The following is a 27,046-nucleotide window of genomic DNA, read 5'->3' on the forward strand; positions in this document are numbered from 1 at the left end:
TGTGTGTGTGTGTGTGTGTATTTGTTTTTATATATATATGGACCAGTTATATTTATTCTTTTGTGAATTGCTATGCTTTTGCTTTGTCTATTTTTCTATCAAATAGTGTAGTTAAGAGCACACATTTTTACTGTGATGAGAGTCAAGTCTTTAATTTCCATCTCTGTATTATAACAGATTATGTGGCCTTGGGTATTTTACTTAAAAGTTGTGTAAGTCTCATATCATGTCACTCAGAGAACTGGGGTGACAGATGATCAATTTTAATACATGATTCAGAGTCACCAAAGCAGGGTAAAGGAAAATGGAAAATTGTATACTAGCTCTTAAAGCTTCCATCTGGAAATGTATTTATCACTTCTACTCAAATGTAGAGATCAAATATGTATAGAAAGCCACACTTTCTTTCAGAGTGGGGCAGGGATATACAGTCGTATCACATGTGAAAATTATTTCTGAACAGCCCCCATACCTACTGCAGTCTGCCTTTGTAATGTTCAATCAGGCTCAAAATCAAGAGTTTGTGGGTAACGTGCTCTAGTCTTTTGACAGTACGGTGATAGCTGTAGTGTCTACATCAGGTCTGGATGTGGACTCTCTAGAATCATATGCCTATTTACTGTGCTTGCTTTGGCAGCACATATACATATACCTATTTACTAAAATGACAAGTTATCTATACCCCACTTATTCAGTATGAAGTAATAAACTAGTGTTCTTACCAAATTAAAAAAAGAGGGGCTCATTGAGATAGTGGGAAGATCTAAGACAAACAGTAGAAAGTAGAACGATGTAAGAAAACAGAATTTTCTCTGGAATTAGAAATATTATGAGCGTCTACTGCTCCGAGAGTAGTTATTGTTTGTTGATTAGCTTCTTGTCTGCTCTCTGGGATCAGTATCAATTTTTGTCTGAGACTCTGGCTCCTCCCACTCAAAACTTTTTCCCTTGGCCACATCCAAAACATACACTGAGCAATGCATCCTCCTTGGGGGCTGAACAGCATTTTCTAACCCTTATCAAACACATAGATAGAATAATCCAAGTGTTGTTTAATCCAGGCTAATGTTACTATTGACACTAAGATTCACATTATCTGAAATTTTGTTGGCTCCTTAAATATTTGATCATAGATAGCTGTATATGTCAAAAGACAACCCACAATTTCTTTCTAGACAGAATTCTCATGTTTGGTATATTTCTTTTTTCCCGTACCTTTATCCTATTCTTCTTTCCCTCTCCTCTTCTTCCCCCACTCTCTCTAATGTAATTTGAGTTCAGCATGTCGGGTTTTGATGATACACACATATATGCACACACATTCTCTTTTTTTAAAACCTTTTACATAACTGAAAGGTGCAGCAAAATGATTGGACCTTTATTCTGAAATTCATTAGTCCATTCAGAATTTTTAATAACTCCTATGAAAGCCTTATTCATGATTTAATCCCTCTGTATGATTTCATCTTAATCAGCTTTCATAGCTCAATAGTCTTATCAATATATCTATCCATCTATCTGTCTATCTGTAGGTCTACTTATTTACCTATTTTCTCAATTGTGGTTGAGAAGCCATATCTTCTTCATACTGACAAGTGACTTTTCTCCCATACGTGTATAATATTTAATAATGAGGGAAACTGGGTATAAGGAATATAGGAACTCTTTATGCTATGTTTGCTTTTTCTGAAAATCTAAACATGTTCTAAAATAAAAATGTTATAAAATATGTTATACCCCAAATAGGGAATATATATTTATCTTAAAATAAAAATTTTAATAGTGATCTTGCTATTTTTCCTAGGTTTACAAAAAATAAAAGCAATATTTGACGGTTGCCCGGCAGTTTCAATACATTTCCTTTAGAGCTAAGTTACCCAGTTTTTTATAGGATAAATAGATAAACTTTACCACATACTCATTGTCTCTTCAGTTCACTCTGTGCTATGTAAATACAGCAGACATGCACTGGTACTGACTAGCCATAGTTAATTTTTAGTAAGTAATTTAAATACACGTGTTACAGAATTAAAAATTAGATTCAATCATGTTATCTCCCTAGAAAATATCCTATAATTTTTTTACCATCCTGTATTTCTCTGTAGACCCATTTTAATTGTCCCTTAAATATTTTGCGTTATTATTTATTTAGTGCTATCCATCTTTTAAAATTTTGAGCACCCTAAATATAAGGACATCTTGTGACCAGTATATTTCTAATATCTGATCGAGTGCCTGGCACTGAGTAAGCACCCATATGTATTATTGAATGATGGATTGTTAACTAAATTAGCATGAGTTCTATTTATGGAATTCTATTCCATTAGATTGGGAAAGATGGGCTTGCTTGGATATCTGCTTTCTGCACTGCTGCCATAACGTAATGACTGGAATTGGGGAATCATTATCTTTAAAGAAGATTTAATTTTTTTAAAGTTTGTGAAATGATGACAAAGTGATAACCTATCTTAAAGAAAGGGGAAATTATTAGATATTTGGGGCAAAACAGCAGCCAAAACTGGGGCTTCCTGACAGACTACATACAAATACAAATTTAGAGAATCTACTACATTTCCAGGCCTATATATTGGGAGAGAGGAGTTCTGATCCTGAGTCTTCTATCAGACAGAGTGGTGGGAAACTGCGACAATGAGGTGGGAAGGAGAGAGACAAGGACCCAATTAACTAGTAGAAGGAAGGAAAGGACTAGCAGAATATAAAGGGGGGGGCATGTAGGACAAGGTGGTGAAAATATCCTAAATTTCAGGTTGTAATGTCAACTGACACTGTGTTTAAAGATTTGTTTTTGTTTTTCTTTACAACACATAGTTGTAATTTTGGTCTTTTGTGTTTTGTTGGTGGTGTCCTTTGTGTGTTTCTTTGTTTTTTGTGTTTTTGTATTTTCACAACCCATCCTTCATGCTGAATAATGGAACATTTATAAGATGAATGGATTCCATAAGAGAAAGGACAATCTGCTAATACCTGGGTGTTCATTCTTACTGTTGTAGTCAAGCTGGATTGAGGGCAGAGCAGGATGAGGCTGAGGTAAAGGGCAGGTGTTAATCAGTTTGCTGTGCTGCCTTGATGCCCCTGCCTCTTCTATGAGATAATCTCACAGGATCCTGACTGTGCAAGTGCTCTTGGAAGGGGAATGGCTGAGTTTTCCTAATTCTTGCTACCACTTTCTGTTCTCTTTTTTGTTTTACTACATGTAGCTGCCTCTGGGTGCTGCTGCTTGAAGTTCCCCATCCACTTTCACCTACCTTTGGGTCTGAAGATCATTGGTCCCATGATAATTGTAGGAAGATGGTTAGATCACTACAACCTCTCCCTTTATGACCAAGCTTGTTTTGAGTATTTTATACTTAGGTGCCTCCCACAAACACAGCAAGTAGGATTTCAAAATTATCCTGTATTTGGGCTTGGAAATCCTTCAAGTTCTTACTGTTGAATCCCTTGCCCTTATACTCTGTATTGTGTTCTTTGTACTGAAAACTCATCATTTTGAAACCCACTTCCATTTAGACCAAACATATTTTATAAGATCTATTTTTAGTCTTCTTTCAAATGCTCATATTCATCTTACCTCAGAAGTTTCATTTTACTAGTTCAGTTCTCTTCTCTGTCAATTAAAAATATATTTTGTGTCTATGTACAATGTTGTCTCATTATGTCTTCTCAGTTACTTTCAGAGAGCTGTAGTAAAATTTAGGTTAATATTTCAGAGGTAAGAAAATGAGACTGAGTCTAGACATGACAGTAGTCACTGGATCCTATAGTATTTGCTCTGTATTTTTGAGTATTTTTTAAAGTGTTACATATTTATTTTTATTTTCCCTTCAATCTTCTGTTATCTGGGAGAAACCTGTTACCACTGTAGTTCTGAGTCTTCAAGGCTTAGCTCAGTTTGCTAAATTTAAAGATTCAGAAACTATAGCCTTAAATACACTGCTGTAGTTACATTCTGTTATTCATAATCGTCTAAATTAGTTTAAACTCATATTAATAAAAAAATCTATAAAAATGATTAGATTGTATAATAGAATTATTTATACATAGGAGAGCTTTTCATGATACAGCTTTTATGGCATTAGTTTATTTTCAATAATCTATTGATATTTCTGTTAATAATTTACTACTAAATCTTAAGATCTGAATGAATTATTTTATTAAAATTTAGCAGAGCTAGCAGGTATTTTCTTTTGTAGTAAATATTTATTAAAAATAAAGTTTTTGTTATTGTTGTTAAACCTGAACTGTGTGCAAAAATTCTAGCAAGCTTGCATGTGTAGAATTTTTGCACCTAAATTTAGGTTGCTGAGGACAGAAGTTGAAATAGAGCAGGATCATTGACCTGACTATAACCAAGTAGTTCAGAGCATCAAGACTGACAGGAAATGAAAAAGTTGAATATATTTTGTGTAGGTCCTTCTATGTAAAGAATCCTAGTAAGGTTGTCAGGATGTGTTAGCAGAAGTCTAGGAGCCAACTACAGAGCCAAATAGCACTCACTGAAATTGAGCAGAAATAATAGCAGCTTTCTGTCAATCAACCATTCACAATAAACAAGCTGGTATATTATGGAAATTAAAACTACAGTGAGATACCACTTCACAAACACAAGAATTGTTATAATCCAAAAGACAATAACTGTTGTTGGTGTGGTTGTAGAGGAATGTAAATCCACATGAATTGTTGGGGAGAATGTAAAGGAGTAGCCTTTTACAAAATCAAATATTATATTAACCATAATGTCTTGCTCTTAAGAGAGTGATTGGGATGTGCTAACCTAGCTAGAAGAGGCAAGAATCCTTGTTAGTTGGGCATGGGACAAGAGTAATTCCTATGCAAGCAGAAAATGAGATGTGAGGCAAGGAAGCTAAGCAAAATCCTGACCACTTGGAGTGACTAAGAAGTAGATCAGAAGAAGCATGTATTTCTGTGTGCCTGCAAGATTCATGCGAACTCAACAAGAACTCAATGTGTAACCCTAAGACAAATAACTCATGCAAAGATCTAGTGCCAGGAGGGACTGAGCATGCTTGTGAATAGCAAGATGACTACAGATGACAGACACTGATACTTGGTTCTTAAACAGAATAATAGAATTTAAAATAATTAGAATTTTAAAAGCAATGTGCAATGGGTGGTATAAATAAACTGCTGCAAAATAAGTGGATATCTAAATGAATCTGGAGAATTGTGATCCACTTACACAATACTTCAAAAGATAGAGAACCAAAAAATTCCAAGACATTATTTAGATACAGATATAACATATTAATTCACATGACATATCCCTTCTTTTTTTCTTTCCTTTCTTTCTTCTTTTTTTGGAGGTTTTAACAATTCTTTGAATTTTATTTGTTGCAGAAACTTTGAGTTAATCATTGTTCATTGTCATCATTAGTCAACATAAACTCTTTCTCTATTTCTTACTTTATTTTCCCTTCATTTAAAATCTTCATTCCTTTTTTTTTCTCCTGTAATTGTCAAGGAATCCCTTCCCTGTGTCTTAGATGTGTCCCTACATAAATGTGAAAAGTGTAAATCAGGCAAAATTTGAAGGCTAGGGAAACCTACATAATGCCAAGGAGAAATGACTGGTTTGAACTGTGTGTTGTATAGGATTAAAAAAAAAAAATCTTTAAAGTATTCCCGTAATCACAAGAGCCTTCTCATTTGGATTTTAAGAACAGACAAAATGAAAATTAATCAAGACTTAAGAATAATAAATATAAAATTAATATTCAATTCAAAGAGTGGTTACACAGGAAATTAGACACATGAAAATAGACTAGAATTCAGTGTGGTAGAGGAGGAAAGGAAGGAAAGAGAAGGAGAGAAAGAGTAGTAAATATGGAGGAGGATAAAAAGCACTAATGGAGATCAAATTGAAATTCCAGAGGAGCTGCTAGAGAAGAGATGATGCACAATATTCAAAAAGAAAATGGATGAGTATTCTGCAGAATTAATAATTAATGAATGATGTGACTGTGGGATTGTTACTTTCAAGTTTATTGAGGCATAATTTATTTATAATAAATCCATCTATTGTACGTGTACTGGTTGATGAGATTTTATATATACGTACACTCCTATGCAACCATATAGACCATTTCTGTCAGTCCAAAAGGTGCCCTTGTGACCATTCTCAGTTATTCCAACACCACCCCTACCACTCTATGCTCCAGGCAACTATATAGGTTAGCTTTCTCTTTCTGTATATTTGCTTTATCTTTTATAATGTTTCATAAAAACTGAAACATAGTATAAACCTTTTTGTATCTGACTTCTTTTAATCTGCATAACATTTTTGAGATTCATCCAAACTGTGTATAAGTAGTTGGTTATTTTTTATTGTTGAATAGCACTCCACTGTGAGTGCACATGCATACACGCACACATAGACACACACACATTTATTTGTATATTCACCTATTGATGGACATTTGAGATGTTTTTAGTTTCTGGCTGTTGAGAGTAAGAAACTATGTTTTTGCTTCTCTTGAATGGAGTTGCCGGGTTGTATGTGTAAATTTACAAAAAACTGACAAATTGTTTTCCAAAGGCTTGTTTCCATTTTACTCTTCTTTGTCAGCATTTGGTACTATATAATTTTAATTTTTTTTATTATTGTGTGTGTGTAGCTGTATCTTACTTTGATTTTAATTCTCCTTCTCTTGATAACTAATGATGCTGAATATCTTTTCATGTGCTTAATGGCTAGCTTTATATCTTTTGCAGAGTATCTCTTAAAATCAGTCAGTCATTTTTAAATTCTTATTTAAGTTGGTAATTTTAAATTTATTTCTCCTTTTAACTATTGTTTTAAGACTTGTAAATATATATTCTTGAAAATGATCCTTTGTCATATTTATATAATGAATGTTATTTACTTCTGGTCTAATAACCAATTTTATTCCTTTAATTTGCCACTGTCTAGCAAATGTTTTTATCTTGGTAAGATACAATTTATAAATTTTCCTTTTATGGTTTGTGATTTGTCTGTCCTATACATGGTATCTTTGCTTACTCCAAAGTCACAAAGATTTTCTTATGGAACATTTTATTTTCTTGTAGAAATTTCATAGTTTTACACTTTAATTTTAGGTATATGAATAGTTCAAATTAAATTTTGTATGTGGTGTGACATAAATATTAAGTTATTTTTTAAAAAATATGGATATCCAGTTTTTCCAATACCTTGACATCATTTTCAATCATAAATTGTCCATATGGTTTATCTTCAACATTTCTGTATTGTAAGCTACTGTCCTATATGTATATTCTCATGTGAACTGTTGTTATTACTGTGTTTTTCCAGTAAGTCTCAAAATTAGGTAATGCAGATCTTCTACTTTATCCTCCACCAAAAAAAGTAAAAAGAAAAGAAAAGAAAAGAAAATGGTTTGGCTTTTCTTTTATTTATTTATTTTGGTTTGGCTTTTCTTGATTCTTTGCATATTGACATGAAATATTTACACCATCTTTGTAATTTCTCCAGAATTCCTTCTTAGATTTTATTTGGGATTATATTTAATCTATTAATTAGTTTGGGAAGAATTTCAAACTTAACAGTGTTCTACAACTTCTTACCCAAACACATGGTAGATCTTACAGTTTGTTTAGGTCTTGTTTAATATCTCTCAACAATGTTTATAGCTTTAAGTGCCTAGGATCTTGCATAGATTTTCCTAAACTTACCGCTATTTCATGTTTTGAGATGCTATTATAAATGGTATTATCTTGAATCTTTAAGCTACAGTTTTTATTGTTAATATATAGAAATGTAATTGGTTTTTTAATGAATTGTATCACCAAACTAACTCACTTATGAGTTTTAGAAGTTGTTTTGTGGTTCCTTATGATTGTCTATGTGCATAATTGTGTCGTTTGTAAAGAAAGACAATTTTTGTTTTGATTTCCAAATGCAAGCCTTTTATATCATTTCTTTGCCTAATTGCACTTGTTAGAGCCTCAAGAACAATGTTAAATAGAAGTAGAATTAGTGGATATCTTTCCTTTTCCCAATATTATAGGGAAAGCATGTAATCATTCACCATTAAGAGTAATGTTAGTTGTAATTTTCTTGTTTTGTTTTTGTATTTTTCCACAATGCTCTTTATCAGATTGAAAACATTTTTCTCCTTTCCTTGTGTTCTTACTATTTAAAACAATTCATAAATAGTCAGTGAATATTGATTAATATATTTCTTCTGAGTATTGAGATGACCATATTGGTTTTACCCTTACGAGTTTTCAGATTTTATGTCACTATTTATCCTAGCAAAGATAAATAAAATTAGTCCATATCAAGCTAGACATAACAAAGAGACAATTTAGTGTACCAAAAAATTACCCTCCCCCCAAAAAAAAGATCTGACAAGCAAAGAGAATGAAGAGATTATATATGGGGAATTCACACACAGGACATATCTTAGTAGTAAATATGTGAAGAGAGCAGAGTGAAATCCAGCTTCAAAATGCTCAGAGAAAATAACTACCAATTTACTCTTTCCAGACAAGATAGTCTTATTTATGGTCAAGATTAAAATACAGACTAAAAACTAACAAAAAAATTCTGAAGCGTGTCTTCAGAAAAGAGGACAATGGAAAAAGATACCTAAAGTTGTTCTAAAGTGCGTAATAAATGTAAGAAAGAAGGATAAACATGAATTGAATACCAACAACAGTAAAACACTAACATAATTATGTCTAATTGTTGAAGTAAAAATGCAAACAAGGTAAACTTAACACAGAATAAGGGTAAGCATGGTTCACAGAAGCATTTAAGGTTGTATTTTTCAGGAGGCGGGAAGTGATTGTAATTATCTTTGAACATGTGTGAATGAATATGCATTTAAAAATTTTAGCAACACAATTGATAGAAATAGGATATAGCTTTCAAGCTGGCAGAAGGAAAAGTGAAATAAAAACTCAGTCTTTTTTAAATATGCAGAAAGAAGAAAAATTGAAGCATATCAAGATTTCAGAAAAAAGTAGAAAAAGAAAACATAAAATAGAAAAAATGAATTAAGACATTAATAAGTCTACATTTAACAGTAATAAAGTGATTAAAAACTAGAAAAATCATTAAAATTAGCTATGTTTTCTTTCAAAAGAAGCACTATAAAAATGAAAACAAACAAAGATATTTTAAAAAGTTATAAAAACTATGGCAAATGAAACAATCAATTCAGTGTTTATGAATGACTGTAAGGAAAACAAAAAAGGAAACAAAACAAATAAAACAAATAAATGAAAATAAGGTTTCTACTTTACTGTTAAAGAAAAGATTTAACATCACATGTTTATGTCCTAATTGCTGTAGTTTAACTCATGCATAGAATTACAGAGAATGTACCCATAAAATCTTTCATGTTCCCTTATGTACCAAAAAAGGGATTTTCTGGGGGTAATTGCCCAAGAATGTATTTCTAGGACATTAATATATGCTACTTAATTTCACCAAGTTCTGAATCTTTCTTTACTTTTTTTTAAGATCACATGAAATTGTTTATTTGTATTTTAATTGAATTATAGTTGTTTTATAATTGTTATCTCATTGTTACATTAATCTGAATTTCTATTATTCTGTATTTATTAGTTCAGTTTTAATTTAAACTGAATTTTCTAGTTTAGTTCTATTTCTCATTATACTTATATTCTTTGCTCAATTTCCTCTTGTTTTTCTGTCTCATTAGTTGTTTTGCAGTTCTTCCTAAATTCCTGATGCTAATCCCTTGTCGGTTATAGATGTTGTAAATATCAAAGTCCAGGCTGTCACCCCATCTGTTAACTTTGTTTATGTGCTGCATTGAATAGAAATCCATGAATCTTAAGGTTTATACTTTGCATGTCTTTGATTTGAAAGATTTAGAATATTTTCTCCACTCCAAATTTCCAAAGAGGACTTTTTAAAGTCACAGTGAAGAGAAAGAATAGATTTCTCTTCTCTTCATCCCTCAGTCAGCATCCATAGCTTTATAAAGGCATCATGTTTACATCTTTAATTGTTCCAGCTATTCTTACACACAAACTGCTATCTATATGCAATAATCAGATTTCACCCCAAACTCAAGACTTTGCCTTGTGCTATGATTTTAGTGGTTAATTCCAGAGGATATATTAACTTGGAAAAATAGGCTGCTGCTAATGGGAAATCACATGAAAGTACTATATTTTGTCACCAAATGGAGTTTATCTGTGAAGTCAGTGTAGATATTAATCAATGCCATAAAAATGAAAAAAAGATTAACAAAAAATTGTTGCTATTAGTTGTCACATATATGCAGATAACAGTGAGTTTTATAGTTCCAGAATTAACTGGTTTCCATATTCATTTTCATGTCATGTATCAAATATCAATCCATTGATATTTCCATATAGATTTAAAGAATAAACCACTTAATGAAAGAGATATGGACTTGATAGTTAAAAAGACTTGTGTCTGAGTACTGACTCTGCCACTGACTGAGTAACCTTGGACACGTGCACAAGTTATTTGAATTCTTTGATCCTTCAGTTCCCCATATATGAAACAAAGATACTGACAATAATTAGTATGAAAAAAGTCATTAGCAATTACAGTGACCCAGGTGTTTTGTTAAACCTTTAACATGAGATAGTGTCATCAGTTTTTATAGTAATACGGTAAAGTAAATTATGATTGCTTTTCAGAAACGAGAGAAGTTTTATGGAGACTAAATCACTTTCCACACAGTACTTGCAATAGCGTTAATTAAAAAAAAAAAAGCAGTGAAGGAAAGATTCACACCTACTTCTGCCTAACTCATTAGTTCATGGTTTTCAAAACCATGCTTCACTGTTACTCATTTTTAATATTAGATACTTCACTAACACCTAAATGTAACAGAATATTTCTAAAAACTACCCTCCACTGTCTCTCAGACCCTCAATTCCTGTCAATTGCTATTAAAGTGGTGTTACATGTATACAGCCTCACAACCTTGTAAACATAGTCATATATGGCTTCTCACTCTTCTTCAGGTACACTACCTAATCAGTAATCATCTCCTGGTTATTGTATCTAGAAATATTTATGTAATCCAATTTCAACATGAAGATACAACACCACATATTTTAGAAGTACCTCCAGTTGTTTACCCACGAGTCTTAGTTCTTCTACTTCTGGTTCATTCTGCACACTCAAATTTTAGAATTCTTAATACATCATTCATCATTTTACTCCATCTGCGAAACATTTGCTTTCTCTATCACGATACAACGTATTTTTAACTTCTGATACAGGCAATAGAGGTTCTCAGTAATCCTAGCATTATATATATATATTTATAATCTTTTGTACAGCTGTGTTGAGTTATAATTCACATACCATAAATTTATCATTTTAAACTGTAAAAACATGTGGTATTTAATATACACTTACAGAGTTGTACAACTATCACCAACTGTGTGGTTTTAGAATATCTTCATCACCCTAGAGAGAAACTTCACAGCCATTAGCAGTCATTCTGTATTCCCCAGTCCCTCCAGCCCCTGGCAGCCACTAATCTATTTTCTGTCTCTATGTAGTTGCCTATTCTGGACATCTGATATAAATAGAATCATAGAATATGTGGCATTTTGTGCTGGCTTCATTCTTTTATCATAATATTTTCAAAGTCCATTCATGTTGTAGCATTTATACTTTATTCTTTTTCATGGCCAAATAATATTCCATTGTATGTACATAACACATTGTGTTTATTCATTTATTGTTTGCATTTGCCTATTCATCATAAGGATTTAGGTTATTTCCACTTTTTTGGCAGACATAAACTATATCACTGTTAGGATTTATGTACAAGTTTTTGTGTTGACGTATGTTTTCAATTCTTAGTGTATTTTTACCTAGCAGGAGAATTGCTAAGTCATATGGTAACTCTGTTTAACTTATAGATAAATTACCAAACTGTTTTGTAAAGCAATTACTCTATTCTACATTCCTACCAGCAGTGTCTGAGATATTCAATCTCCTTGTCTTCAATATACTTGTTGTTGTTGTTGTTGTCATCGTCATTGTTGTTGTTGTTGTTGTTGTTATTATTATTATTATTACAACAATCCTTGTAAATGTGACTGCATACCTTATTGTGATTTTGGTTTGACTTAATACAGTGACCAATAATGTTGAGCATCTATTCAGATGCTTATTGGTCATTTGTATATTTTCTTTGCAAAAATGTCTTTTCAAATCCTTTGCCCATTTTTACTTGAGTCATTTGTCCTGTTATTGTTGAATTGAAAGAACTTTTTATATCTTCTGGATACAAGTCCCTTATCAGATATATGATGTACAAATATTTTCTACCATTTGGTGGATTATCTTTTTAGATTTATGATGGTGCTTTGAAGCCCCAGAGTTTTAATTGTGATGAAGTTTACTTTAAATTTTTTTTTAGTTGCTTGATACTTTGGTATCATATCTATAAAACTGTGGCCTGACCCAAGGTTAAGAAGATTTATGCCTCTGTTTTCCTTTAAGGTTATTTTTGTTTGTTTTAGTTTTAGGTATTGTATTCAGGCCTTTGAGTTATTTTGAATAATTTTGTGTATGATGTGAAGTAGCAGTTCAGCTTAACTCTTTGCATGTGATATCCACTTGTCTCACTGTCATTTGTTGAACAGAGTATTCTTTTTCCATTGAATTATTTTGCAACAGTTGTCCAAAAATGCCCATCAATAGAATCATTTGACTCTTATTTCTATTTAATTTATCTTTATAGCTATCCTTATGCCAATACAATACAATTTCCATCACCATGGAGTTACAGTAAGTTTTGAAATTGAGAAATATGAGTCCTCCAATTTTGTTCTTCCTTTCCAAAATATTTTTCCTATTCTGCATCCCTTGCAGTTCCATGTGAATTTGATAATCAGCTTCTGAATTTCTACAAAAAAGTAACCTGGGATTATGATAGAGACTTCATTGAATCTGTGAATTAATTTGGTAAGTATTGTTGTCTTAACAACATTCATTATTCCAATCTGTGATGAACGTATGATGTCTTTCCATTTATTTAGATCTCCATTAGTACATTTCAAGAATCTTTTATAGTTTTCAGTGTCAAAATTTTACAGTTTTCAGTGTCAAGTAAGGGGTAGGCTTACTTCTGAATAGTTTATCCTTTTTGATGCTATTGTAAATGAAATTATTTTCTTAATTTCAGGTTTTTCATTAATACTGTATACAAATAACAGTTGAGTTTTATTTCTTGATCTTGGATTCTGTAAAGTTTCTGAACTCATTTATCATTTGTAATAATTTTTAGTGGATTTCTTATGGTTTTCTGTACACAAGATTATACTCTTCTACTGCAGGGATTTAGCCATCTTGAGAGTCCTCGACAAGAGCCTAAAGAAATAAACACTTGTTAAACCAGGCAGTAATTCACATTGAGCATCTCTCGATATGAGACAACTATGGAAATGCAACTTGCATTTAACCTATACACTCGTTAGGAATACCCAAACATGGTAACTCTCTCTGTAAATTAGTACAGCTTAGCATATACACATTCACATTCATGCAGTAACTCTGAAGAGTCACTGTTTTGGAATATGGGAAAAACTTTGAACTTTCTCTGGGCCTAAGATTTTTCAACAGTAAAATCAGTATTAAAAATCTTGCTCTATTAAGTTTCTGTGTATACTAAAGTTAATGTTTATAAACTAGAGAAAGTATCTAGTACATTTCCTAGCTGCTATCTGGTACTTAAAAAATATCAAATACTTTGCCTTACATATCCTTTTCCAGAGAAAAGACGGTTAAATCTTTACAGCAGAGGAGTATTTATGTTGCAGGCTATAGTGTTCCTTTCCTTTCTTCTCACCTTCAATGTGACCTGTATATGCTGGGCAATGCTGCTACTGGTTAAAAATTCTTATAATCATCTTCAGGAATGGAATCCATTCACCCATATACAACTTTATTCTCTTTCATCTACTTGGTCAGCAATGCCTTTGAATATGATAATGCCTGGTGGGGTGAAGAGGTAGATGTAGATGACAATATTATAGATTTAAAACAAAAATGTCAAGAAAATTCTCCTCCTGGTAAATGAATGAGTAAGAAAAATAATAGAAACTAATCTTCTAGAAAGAGAAGGGGGAAATCTTTGCTGATAAATAAGCACATCACTGTTTAAAGCTTTATTTAAATAAATAAGAAAATCTAGAAAAGAACTACAGAATCTCTTACACCTGATGTTCCCCAGGGACTATAAAGAAGTAAATGATCACTGTTAGGGAAAGGAACCCATGTATACTCTTGCATGTGTATGTGTGTGTGTGTGTGTGTTGGTGTAAATGAATGTTGCTGCACTTTAATTCACTAATTTGGAGAATAACATGAGATGAATTAAAGTGAAAAAGTATCTATTAAAAAGAAATAACATAAATGAAATCTATTTTCATCAACCATGAGGATCTAGTTCTGTATTAGATATAGATACTATATCTAAAATATAAATTAGCTAATCAAAGATTATTCCTATGGGTTTACTTAATGAAAACTGTATGCCATACAAAGTCAAGACTGCATTACCACCCTCAAAATGACACTCTCCAATTACAAGACTTAGCTTTATAGTCTTTTAGTAATAATTTTCCTCAGCAAAAATCTAGCCTTAACAGTAAGGCAACATTGAAGGAGGAGGCTCCAAAATTCTTGCCTTCTTTCAAGCAATGTATAACAAAATGAATCAAAGTGGACTGCTATAGACATCACAGGATAAGCCATATTCTTGTTGAATAAAGAGAACAACAACAAATCTATCCTCTTTCTCTCATCTGCTTCTTTTCATGGCTCTTATTAGAATAATGTTGTTCTAGCTGCATTCAGACTCTTAATTGCCTTTTCCAATGTGCTTATTTTTCTCTGCCTCTCAGTGGGAACCCCAAGACACATTTAGAGATGGGTTGCTTGTCCATGACTTTCTAACTTAAGATGATCAGAGTTTCAGGCAACTGAATCTTAATCTTCATCTCTTGATTATTTTGTTGTTTAAGCACAGACGTGTGCATGCACACATATTAAGTTATCCAAAAGAAAGTGAAATAATAAAGCAATCAAAATAAACAAAAATATAGCAACTATGGTGAAAGCTGAGAGCAAAGATAAATGTATTTTGAATCTTGATGAAGTCATAAACATTTATCTGCCATGATTTACAAATACATAGCTCAAGAATTAGAAAAAAAGTGTTGCTAAAACATAACTATTCGTTCTGGTATCGTTCCTGTCTCCATTTGTGAGCATTCAGATACCCATGAGAACAAAACGAAACAAAAAATCTCCCAAACTTGTAAACTTTTTAACCTAGCACAAGATTTAGGAATAAGGGGTGAAAGTAGAGGTAGGAGAGAGTTGTGAATCTTTAATGCGAGCTTCAGTTCTTATCCTTTCAGTTTTATCCTTTTAATCAGTAATTTCTGGGCTTGGTAATAATATATGCATATGGAAAAGGACTAATTTATTTTCATGAAGACTATTAATAGTCTGCAAGAGAGATAAAAGTAATTAACTGTAACTTCCAGCCTTATAATAGCCATAAACTTATTAAACCTCTCCTCAGTAATATTTAGAGAATACCGATGCAGTATATCTTTGAAGATCAAGTTATACTGGACTTGCATGCAAATACTTAAGAAGTTAATTAAAATCTGAATTATTTTTTAACTCTGATTCTGGTTATACTCTAAAAATACATTTGAATTATTACTTAAGCATCCAATCTCTCCTTTTTTGCCTTATTAGCATTTCTGATTGTGTCTGTTTGGGGCCATCAAAATTCATTGCTACTACTAGAGACACTGGTATGGACTGCAAAGTTGGAGAAAAAGTGAATTTTAGTAGTTTCCACTTTTTTTCCAAATGATAAAATTAACAAATTACCCTTTTTCTGAGTGCCCTATTTTTATGCTGAAAGATGGCATATGATGTTTTTTAAGATTGAGTGAAGCTGCTTCCATATTTTTACCCGTTTTCAGGGTAGTAAGAAGCAGATGGACTTGAAGCCTACAATCACAAGAGAATAATTAATGGTTCTAGGTTTTTTCACTTGATGATCCTACAACTTGTTATGTTAAGTCTCTGCATTACTATCTATGTCTGTATTAGAATAAAATTAAGCATTTTCCAGATTATCCTGAAATATCGATACAGATGCATATACATGTAAGTTTAAAATAGTTTGCTTTCTTGATATAAAACACTGTAACACTTTAGGGTGACAGTAGGTCCCAAGGTACTTTCCATTCTACATGCAGCTCAGTCTACGGTACAGAAACAATCTATACTAGCAAATATTTGGATAGAGGTCAGTAATTAACATCTTAAAGATTTATGCTTTTATTTATGTGATTTCATTTATTAATATTTATTATAGTTAAGACAGCAAATTAATTAGCAATGGAACTGTATTTGCATTAAATCTAAATATAGGCAAGTAAGATAACTTAGTAAATTCACATCCTTTTAAAATATTTTTTTCATTGAAGATATTTCTTGTGTATTTGCACATAATGAAACATCCTTAAAAGAAAACAAAAATTAATGACTGAATTATAAATGAGTAGTCTTAAGCTAAAACAATGTGTCTCTTTCATATCTTAGCTTGTTGAAAACTATTAGTAAACATCCAGAACTGAATTAACACCTAAAAAGAAGTTAACACTGAAAAGAGAGGTATCTGCTAAATAAGACATTTCTGAATTTTCCAACATTAGTTATTGTCTGGTGTCAATTAAGTCAACCAACATTATTTGAGAACCTACCATGAGTTATTATTATGTTTGGTTCTGAAAATTTAAAGATAAGTGAGATGTTCTTACCCCTGTTTTTTTCTCCTATACATGGAAAGAAGGAATGAGGAACTAAAGGAAGAATTTTATCATTTTAATCTGGTCTGAATTAGCAGTAATTTTTCTCCTCTTGAAGGACAAGGTTCACATTATTGCCAAACTAATATGAGTTAGCCAATCACTTTATTTCACACATAAGAAAATTTATGCTCAGAGAGAGAGAGTAATGTTTTCAAGTTCACATCACTTGCTCTTTGTACAAGTTCAAAGTGAAAATCTCTTGCTTTCTACAGATTTCTAAGAGTCTTAAGCAAATATATAATTATAGGTGCTAGGAAAAGATACCTAGATATGGAAAAACTTGTTTCTTTCTCAGCTTCCTGACTTTTAAGCCTGCAAATAGTGCCTGAAAATGTTCTACCTTGACCATGACATCATTTTGCTTGATGTTGGTTAAATATACATAGACAAAATTCAGTTCTGTTGTAAAAAATCCTGATTTCTTTCTTGCTTTCCTTCTTTCTCCTTTATTAGAAAAGCTTTTTCAATCTGTTTAAAGTAGTGCTTCTGAAACTTTAATGAGCATATAAATTACCTGGGCTACTAGTAAAATGCACGTTCTAATTCAGTAAGTCTGGTAAGGGACCTGAATTTGGTGATTTTGATAAATCCTTAGATAATGCTGTTACTGAATATCGGAACATCATTTTTTTACTGAAAATCATGGCTTTGAAAGAGAAATATGATAGGCATTTGTTATTTCTCTTCCTTAAAGCCAACTGGTCTTTCCACTGCTTGCAGAAATTTGGGATTTGGAATAGACCTTGAGGGACACTGCCTCAAAGCAATTAGTTAGATAATCAAGGCTTTTACATTGTTGTATAAAGAAACTCTTATGTAATACAAACTGAGAACAAAATCAACCATTCACTTCTGTGTTTCCCTTTTCTCAGTGACTTATCAGGCTTTTGTCATTTATCTAAGATTGCATAGTCAATAAAAGGACAGAACATTTTCCAAGTATCAGTTCTGAAGTTCTGGATTATTTTCACATGAATAAACCCTAGGATTATGCCTTTGACTAATAATGTAACAATAGCTAAGACTTATTCAATCACTATGCATTTACTGAGCCCAGCTACCTGAGCTGCACTGACTTTATTGCTATATAAGCACAAAGAAACAACCGGTGGTTTCAGTGTGTCCAAAAAGTCACAATAAAAAATACTCTGCCCAATTGACCATGACTTAGAAATTTTATATTCATTTTCATACTTAGTAGTAAAATAATGCCATTTGTATATTCTCTGTCTTATTATAATAGCAATTGTAATATATATTATTGAGGTAATACTGATGGTGTGAATATAAATCTTGTAACATGTCCTCCTTGCCCCCCCCCAAAATGAACGAAAAATAAGAAAAACAAATAAAACTATAAATAGTCATGTTGTTAGCATAAATAAAAGACAGAACATCCTCAGTTCAGTTTTCCTTTAAGTGGAGAAATAAGGAGCATATCCTATCAAGCTACTGGCCATGTTTCAGCACTTGTGTTTATAGCAAGCAAGAACAATTTGAAAAAGAAATCAGCATTTCAAAGAACTCAAGAAGTATAACCAAGTATTTTATAAACAGCCAAACTTTTTCTATCAGGGTTACATAAAAGGATAAAATATCCAAGAGCTCAGGGAATTGTGCACCCATGAACCCTCCCAGAAGAATCTGTTAGAAGATGAACATCATCCAACTAAGAAACAACAGGAACAATTAGGACAATTGCTGCAAAAGTAGAATAGTGGGCATTTTATATATTCTATTGTAGATGGATAATTAAAATTAATTTGTGATGAGAATGGAATAAAGCAAGATATGTAATGTACTTCATTTGTTGTATATCTGACAATGTACTGCAAGAAATGAATGGAAGGAAATAGATGGGGAAGAAAAAATTAGCATATGCATATTGATTATTGTACTGGTATTTGATATACCATTTAAGTATACTGTTATAAACAAAAAATTAGTAAAAGGTTAAATAAGAAAATAGACATTAAGAAAATGACATGAGAAATGTTTTTCATACAAAGGTAATCAGTAGAACAAAAGTAGAAGCCCACCTAAATGCCATAACAAATTTAATAAGTAAAAAAGCAAAGAAAAATATTGCTTAGAGAAATAAATAGCAAATATAGCAAAATATATAATATATGAAAATGTGACAAGGCAAATACATTACTTATCAATAAATGTGAATAAACTAACTCACCCATTTAAAATATTTTCAATTTGGTTCACAAAGCAAGAAACAAATATATGTCTTAGAAGATCCACATTTAAAAAATGTTTCCCAAAAAGTTAAACTGGAAAAATAGACAGATGTATTCCAGGCAAATGGAAATCATAATAAAGCAAATGTAGCTTATCCTGATATCAAAGTAGAATGCAAAGCTAAAACTATTAATTATAAAAATAAGGGCATCATTTATGGCTCTAAGCCAGAATTCATAATGAAAATATAAAATTATAAAATTATAAATACCTTTGTATCAAATAACAACAGCAGTCTTTTTAAAGTAGAACAAAAGATGCAAGAAAACAAACACACTAATAACCTAAGAACCAAAAAACTTTTTTATAGAATTGACAAGTTGACACTAAAATATATTTGGAAAAAAAATCATACAGAAGTAGACATAAAAACAATTTTAAAAAGAAAAATCTTTGAAGAGGAATAAACCTACAAGGGATTAAAATATGGACCCTTCAAATTAAAATAGCATGGATCTGACACATGAATAGACACGCAAACAAGGGAAATAGAATTACAAGTCCAGAATTACACTAAAAAAAGAAACTAGTATTTGATGAGGATGGCATCTCAAAGCTTTTGAGAAGCAATAGGCTTTTAATAAATATTATTGAGATAACTGGTTAGCCATTTGGCAAAGGATCAAATTAGTCCAAATCTCATACCATTCTAGAAGGATAAACATCAAAGAGCTCAGGGATCTAAATATAAAAATATACCAGCCATAAAAAAGAATGAAATATTGCCACTTAACCACAGCATGGAGGGACCTTAAGGGCATTATGCTAAGTGGAATAAAATAAGTCTGACAAAGAAAGACAAATACCATATGATCTTACTTAGATATGAAATCTAAAAACAAAATAAATGAACAAACAAAACAAAACTCATAGGTACAGAGGACAGAACAGTGGTTTCTATGATGGGAGGGCCTTGGAGAGTTCGCAGCATGGGTGAAGAGGGTCAAGAGGTACAAACTTTCTGTTATAAATTAAGTCATGGGGATATACTGCACAGCATGGTGACTATAGCTAATGATATTGCAATGCATTTTTGAAAGTTGCTGAAGGAGTACATCTTAAAAGTTCTCATCACATGGAAAAAAATTGTAAATTTGTACGGTGTTAGATGGTAACTAGACTTATTGTGGTGATCATTTTGCAGTATGTGCAAATATTGAATCATTGCATTTTACAGCTGACATTAATATATTACTATATGTCACTTATATCTCAGGTTTTTAAATGCAAGTCTTAGAAGAAAACATAGGTGAATTCCTCCTTAGTTATGATGTGTAGAAGTGCTTTCTAACTATTGATAAAAATATAGATGCATAAAAGAAAAATTACTAAATTTTACTTAATGAAAATAAAATGCGTGCCCAAAAATGCTGTGGAAAAAAAATAAAAGAAAATAGATACTAAAAAAATTTTAAAAACAAGCCACAAATTGGGAGTGAATATTGGCAGATAACATATCAAAAAAAGGACTCTTACCCAGAATATATAAAAGCTCTCCAAACTCAGTAGTAAGAAAAAAATGATGCAATATAAAAAGGATCAGAGAATTGATATACTTCATCATGTAGGATATACTGGAAGCAATTAAGCATGTGAAACAAATTTGACATCCTTAGCTATTAAGAAAACACAAACTAAAGTCATAATGAGATACTATTACACAAATATTAGAATGTTAAATGAAAAATACTGAGTACCAAGCGTGAGTGAGAATGCAGAGCAGCTGGAACTTCTGTAAACTGGTGATTGGTATGCAAAATAGTATGGTCATTTTGGACTTTAATGTGGCAGTTTCTTATGTAGTTAAACATATTGATTAGATTCCCAGGATTTTCACTCCTGTGTATTTGCCCTAGAAAAATAAAAATCTATGTTCACATAAATACTTGTACCCAAATGTTTATAACAGCTCTATTAATAATCACCCAAACCTGGAAATAAAACAGATATTCTTCAGTGCCTGAATTGATAAACTGGGGCACACCTGTATAACAAAACACTAATCAGTAATAAACTTGAATCAACTCAATGCACATATATCATTTAGATAAATCTTAAAGATATTAGACTGAGTGGTAGAAGCCAATTTCAAATTGTTACAAAATTTACGACCCCTTTATAAAACATTCTCACAAATGCAAAACAATAGTTAGGAAGAATAGGTCAGAGGTTGCCAGGGATAGAGATAGGAGAGGTTGTGACTACATAGAGGCAGCACAAGGGAAATGTGGGGCTGGATGAAGATGTTGTATATTATGATATTGGTGCACAAATCTACACATATGTTCATATTCAAATAATTGTATACCAAAAATCTTTATTGTATGTTAATATAAAAAATAGAATAAATACTTGAAAACTGAGAATATATATGAAAGATATATCACACAAAAGTGCTAGTACTTATTGATACATAATTCTTAATATTCTTAGTTCATTAAAATTATTTTAAAATGACAAAAACTCAGAAAAATATGTAAAAGAAATGAAGATACTAACTACAAAATAGATGCAAAAATGACCCTCAAACAAATGAAAAAGATGTTTAACTTCACAATAAAGGAAATGTTAATTAGAAGTAACTCAGATAACATTTATCACCAAATTGGCGAATTTGATATGTGTGACAAAATACTCTCTTAGTAAACATCTGGTGATAGGTACTGTAATTCACTACTATTAGAAATGCAAGTTGCTATAAATTTAAAAGGAATTTGGCAATATCTTATTAAACTACAGGTACACTTACCTTCGACCCAATATCTTTATAGAAATTCACCCTGATTTATACATCCAACATAAAAAATAAATGTGTTCATGCTTATTCTTTACTGTATTGTTTGTAGTTACAAAACATTGGAAACAACTTACATACCCTTAACATAGAAGTGTAGTTGAATAAATTGTGGTGCATCTACAAAAACAACAGTAGTATGGCAGCCATAAAAAATAATTAGAAAGATCTGTTTAAAGTGTAGTCCAGAATATATTGTTTGGTGAAAAAAGTGAAATGCAAAAGAATATCTTCAATATAGCATTCTTTATGTGAAAAAGAATTTAAAAATATGCACATAATTTTGTGGTGTAAGGAGAAATACAGGAATGATAGACCAGAAACTAAGGAGATATTTTTCTAGCCATGAGAGGATGGATGAGAATGGGATTTAAATAATGGAATGGTGCTTTTTGTATAGTTTGACCATTTGGGATAAAGCTACTGTTTCATTTACCCACAGAATGCCTCAGTAAAATCAACAAGGATGGCAAAAGTTTTAAGTAGCGTTATATGTAGAAAAAATATAGTATATCTGATAAATATTAAGATTTGTGCTGGGAAACAAGCTGCTGGAAAACAAGCCCACACCTAGATTTCCATGAGCTTAAAGTATTATATTCACACTCACTTGCTTAAAATGCACATGCTTGCTTTGTTTAAATGTTTTCTGCAGTAGATGACCTATAGCTCGTATAATGTTAAAGAAAATTTGTAAGGAGAAATCCTGAGATTGACCATAAGTGCATGGAGGAGGGCAGATATTTCCTTAGGGTAAAACAATGGATGGTCCTGGAAAGCCACATAATCCATTAACAGAACTTTGTTCTGGCATGAAAACCTGCTATTTAACCGGAGGGAAGTATTTGCTATCTTGAGATATCCTGGAAGCAATAACAGGATAGACTTAGAAAATGTGCATACCCCAAGGAAGGTGATTGTTCCTGGAAGGGATAGGCCTGAAATTAATCAGTTAACCAGCAAGCAGAGCTTAGTGCTTATTGTGTGGAATATCTAAAGCCCCACCTCTTTGATCACAGTGTTTTCTGAGCTGTGTACTCCTAATAAATATGATGTTGACCAAGCTTTTGGCACTGTAGATCCATGAGATCTTGAGTTCCCTGGTCCCATCTTTACTCTTTACTTTGTCTCTTTGTTTCTTAAGTCTTGCGTTGCCCATTCTCAGATACTGTCCTGAGCTGTGCTGGGTGCAGCAGATTTATATTATATTTTTTAATTGAAGTATGGTCAGTTACAATGTATCAATTTCTGGTGTACAACATAATTTTCAGTCATACGTATACATACAGATAATTATTTTTGTATTTTTTTCATCATAGGTTACTACAAGATACTGAATATAGTTCCCTGAGCGATACAGAAGAAATTTGATTTTTATCTATTTTGTGTATTATAGTTAGTATTTGCACACCTCAAACTTCCAAATTATCCCTTCCCACCCCCTGTCCCCCTGGTAACCGTAAGTTTGTTAACTAGATCTGAGAGTCTGTTTTTGTTCTGTAGGTAAGTTCATTAGTGTCTTTTTTTTTTCATTTTTGGGGTAACACATATGAGTGATATCATATGGTATTTTTCTTTCTCTTTCTGGCTTATTTCACTTAGAATGATGATCTCCACATTCATTAGTGTTGCTGCAAAATGGCATTATTTTATTATTTTTTATGGCTGAGTAGTATTCCATTATATAAATATACCACAATTTCATTATCCAGTCATCTGTCAGTGGACATTTAGGTTGTTTCCCTGTCTTGGCTATTGTATATAGTGCTGCTGTGAACATTGAGATACATGTATCTTTTTGAATTAGAGTTCCTTCCTGATACATGCCCAAGAGTGGGATTGCTGGATCATATGGTAAGTCTATTTTTAGTCTTTTGAGGAATCCCCATACTGTTTTCCATAATGGCTTCACCAAAATGCATTCCCACCAACCATATAGGAGGGTTCCCTTTTCTCCACACCCTCTCCAGCATTTATTGTTTGTTGACTTTTTAATGACAGCCATTCTAACTGGTATGAGGTGATACCTCATTGCCGTTTTGATTTGCATTGCTTTGACAATTAGTGATATTAAGCATTTTTTTATGTGCCTATTGGCCATTGTATGTCTTCATTGGAGAATTGCCTGTTTAGGTCTTCTGCCTTATTTGGATTGGGCTATATTTTTTTGTGTGTTATTAAGTTGTATGACCTGTTTTTATATTTTGGAATTTAAACCTTTGTCATTTGCATCATTTGCAAATATTTTCTCCCATTCCATAGATTGTTGTTTTGTTTTCCTTATGGTTTCCTTAGCTGTGTAGAAGATCATAAGTTTAATTAGGTCCCATTTGTTTATTTTTGCTTTTATTTCCAATGCCTGGGTAGACTGCTCTAGGAGAACCTTGCTAAGATTTCTGTCAGAGAATATTTTGAGTATGTTTTCTTCTAGAAGGATTAGTGTCTTGTCTTATATTTAAGTTCTTAAGCCATTTTGAGTTCATTTTTATGTATGGTGTAAGGGAGTGTTCTAACTTCATTTATTTACATGTGACTGTCCAGTTTTCCCAACACTACTTGCTGAAGAGACTATCTTTTCTCTGTTGTATATTCTTGCCTCCTTTGTCAATGATTGACCATAGTCTGTGGGTTTATTTCTGGGCTCTGTCTTCTGTTACATTGATCCATATGTATGTTTTTGTGCATGTGCCACACTGTTTTGATTACTGTAGCTCTGTAGTATTGTCTGAAGTCTGGGAAAATTATGTCTCCAGATTTGTTCTTTTTCTTCAGTACTGCTTTGGGAATTCTGGGTCTTTTGTGATTCCATATAAGTTTTAGGATTGTTTCTTCTATTCCTGTGAAAAGTGTCCTGGGTAATTTGATAGGGATTACATTAAATCTTTAGATTGATTTGGGGAGTATGGCCATTTTAACAATATTAATTCTTCCAATCCAAGAACATGGCATATCTTCCCATTTCTTTAAGTCATCTTTAATTTCCTTGATCAATATTTTATAGTTCTCCACATATAGGTCTTTCACCTGCTTGGTCAGATTTATTGCTAAGTATTTTATTGTTTTTGATGTGATTTTAAAAGGGATTGTTTCCTTACTTACTTTTCCAATAATTCATGTTTAGTTTAAAGAAATGCAACTGATTTCTGTATGTTAATCTTGTATCCTGCTACCCTGTCATATTCTTTTATCAGCTCTAGAAGTTTTTGTGTGGAGTATTAGGGTTTTCTGATAAATGTTAAGATTTGTACTGTATTGTTTATAGTGAGCTCCTTTTCTTCCAATAACTTTTATATGTGATTACATTCATATCTGCTGAAGGGAAAACCTGTAATGTTCTAAATACTACCAATAATAACTTTTAGCTATATCAATCAATACAATAATCTTAGAATTCACCACTCAGGACTTAAAAACTAATACCTGAAAACTTTACTTGGCTGAGTTGTTGACTATAAGAGAAAAGAATATCAAATACTGTAATTTGTTTGGTTTAATGAAGATTTTTTAGCTGTATTTTGCATAATATATTAAATATTATGTTTTCCAAATAAAGGTATGTAACTTTTGCTATACACTAAAGGTGTTTGAAAAAGGACATAAAAAAAGTGAAATCTGATGTGATACATATAAGCTCAGAGAAAACAATTAAAAACCCCCAGTATTTCTTAGACAACACTATTAACAATATTAATTAAATTATTTACATTGTTTTCCTATGTTAAGATTATTTTTATTTTCCTATAGTCAACTTTATAAAGTTTAGTCTCTAGTTCTTGCTCATTTTATCCATATCAAAATATATTTAGTTAATAAAGCATAATATAAATTTATTGCATCATTCAGTGAAATAAATGTTAAATTATGGACTTATTTTATTCAAACTTTTGAAGATTAGCCAAGCAATTAATTATGTTAAATATAAAATATATAACCTTTCTTGCCTCTCTCTAAATATATGCATTTCATTAAATTCTGAGGGACTTTTCTCTGTACTTATAGTTAAAGACCTTGAAGATATGCAAAAAAAAACCTCTATGGCTATTGTCCTTTTAAATCCTAATAAAAAAATCAGGTGCAGGGCCTTGAGCTTTAAGAGCTCCTTAGAGAGAGAAAGCAATAATTACTGAGTTGAGGCAAATGTAATTCTGGACTTTAATTGCAAGAACAAGGACAAAAATCAAAATTAGAGAGATGTCTAACCTTCAGGATATGTTTAAGGGCATTTAGTCATTAATTTAAAATAAATGCTAGCAATAAAAAAAACAAGCAAATATTACTTAGCATTCCTTAGTTTGATTAGGAAAATCAACCAAAGAAATTTTTTTGGGGTTTTTAAGACATCAGAGTTTTGTGGAATTTTTTTTTCATTCATCATTCAGACCTAATCTGGAAATACATATTCAACATGAATTACATTTATCAGACAGCATCTCTGTATGAATGTTAATGGATATTATCAAATCAGTGTGTCAGGAACTCTGGACCCAACAGGATCTTGGTCAAAGCCTTTCTTCTGGATTAGAATAATTTATGCTGGTGCAGACTTCTCATCATTGGCTCCATGCAAAACTTAGTTCTAATAATTTTTAACCCAAGTTTCATATATGCTTGCAACTTAAAATGATGTCATATTATGAAAAACACATCTTCTTCACTCCTACCATTTAACTTTGTATTTGTTTCTGATTTGTTGATTTTCCTTCCATTCATTTACAGTGCAGTACTTTGTTCCCATTTTGAAATTTAATTGTTATTTCTGAAGTGAGATTTTTCTTTCTAATTTTTTTGCATCTACTTTTAATATTGGCACTTCTTTCTTGCACATTTAATTGAAATTCCTCTGTAAAATATCTTTTCATTAATCTAAAAAATTATTCTGCAGTTTATTTCAAAACGCTTTGAGCATTTTGTTTGATCTCTTCTGAACTCCCTTCAGTTTCAAAAGAGAATTAATCAGTTTAAAGTTCAAGACACTGATTACTTCGCCTGTCTAACATGTACTGATTCCATTTGTATACACAAATGTAGGATTCAGTTAATTACTTTAATTTTTTTGAGTCCTATCCAGTTTGTATGTTATTATTATAA

At 31.7% G+C, this 27,046-nt stretch overlaps 1 long non-coding RNA gene across 1 annotated transcript in view; it reads left to right on the forward strand.

Annotated features, from left to right (window-relative positions):
• Window positions 1-27,046, forward strand: part of LOC140695637 (uncharacterized) — a 321,128-nt gene that overhangs the window by 153,214 nt on the left and 140,868 nt on the right. The window contains exon 3 of the long non-coding RNA XR_012071341.1: window positions 12,887-12,979. This is a non-coding gene — a long non-coding RNA (uncharacterized lncRNA). The remainder of the gene's footprint in view (window positions 1-12,886; window positions 12,980-27,046) is intronic.

Source organism: Vicugna pacos, chromosome 3 (genome assembly GCF_048564905.1).
Source record: "Vicugna pacos chromosome 3, VicPac4, whole genome shotgun sequence".
Classification (NCBI taxonomy): Eukaryota; Metazoa; Chordata; class Mammalia; order Artiodactyla; family Camelidae; genus Vicugna; species Vicugna pacos.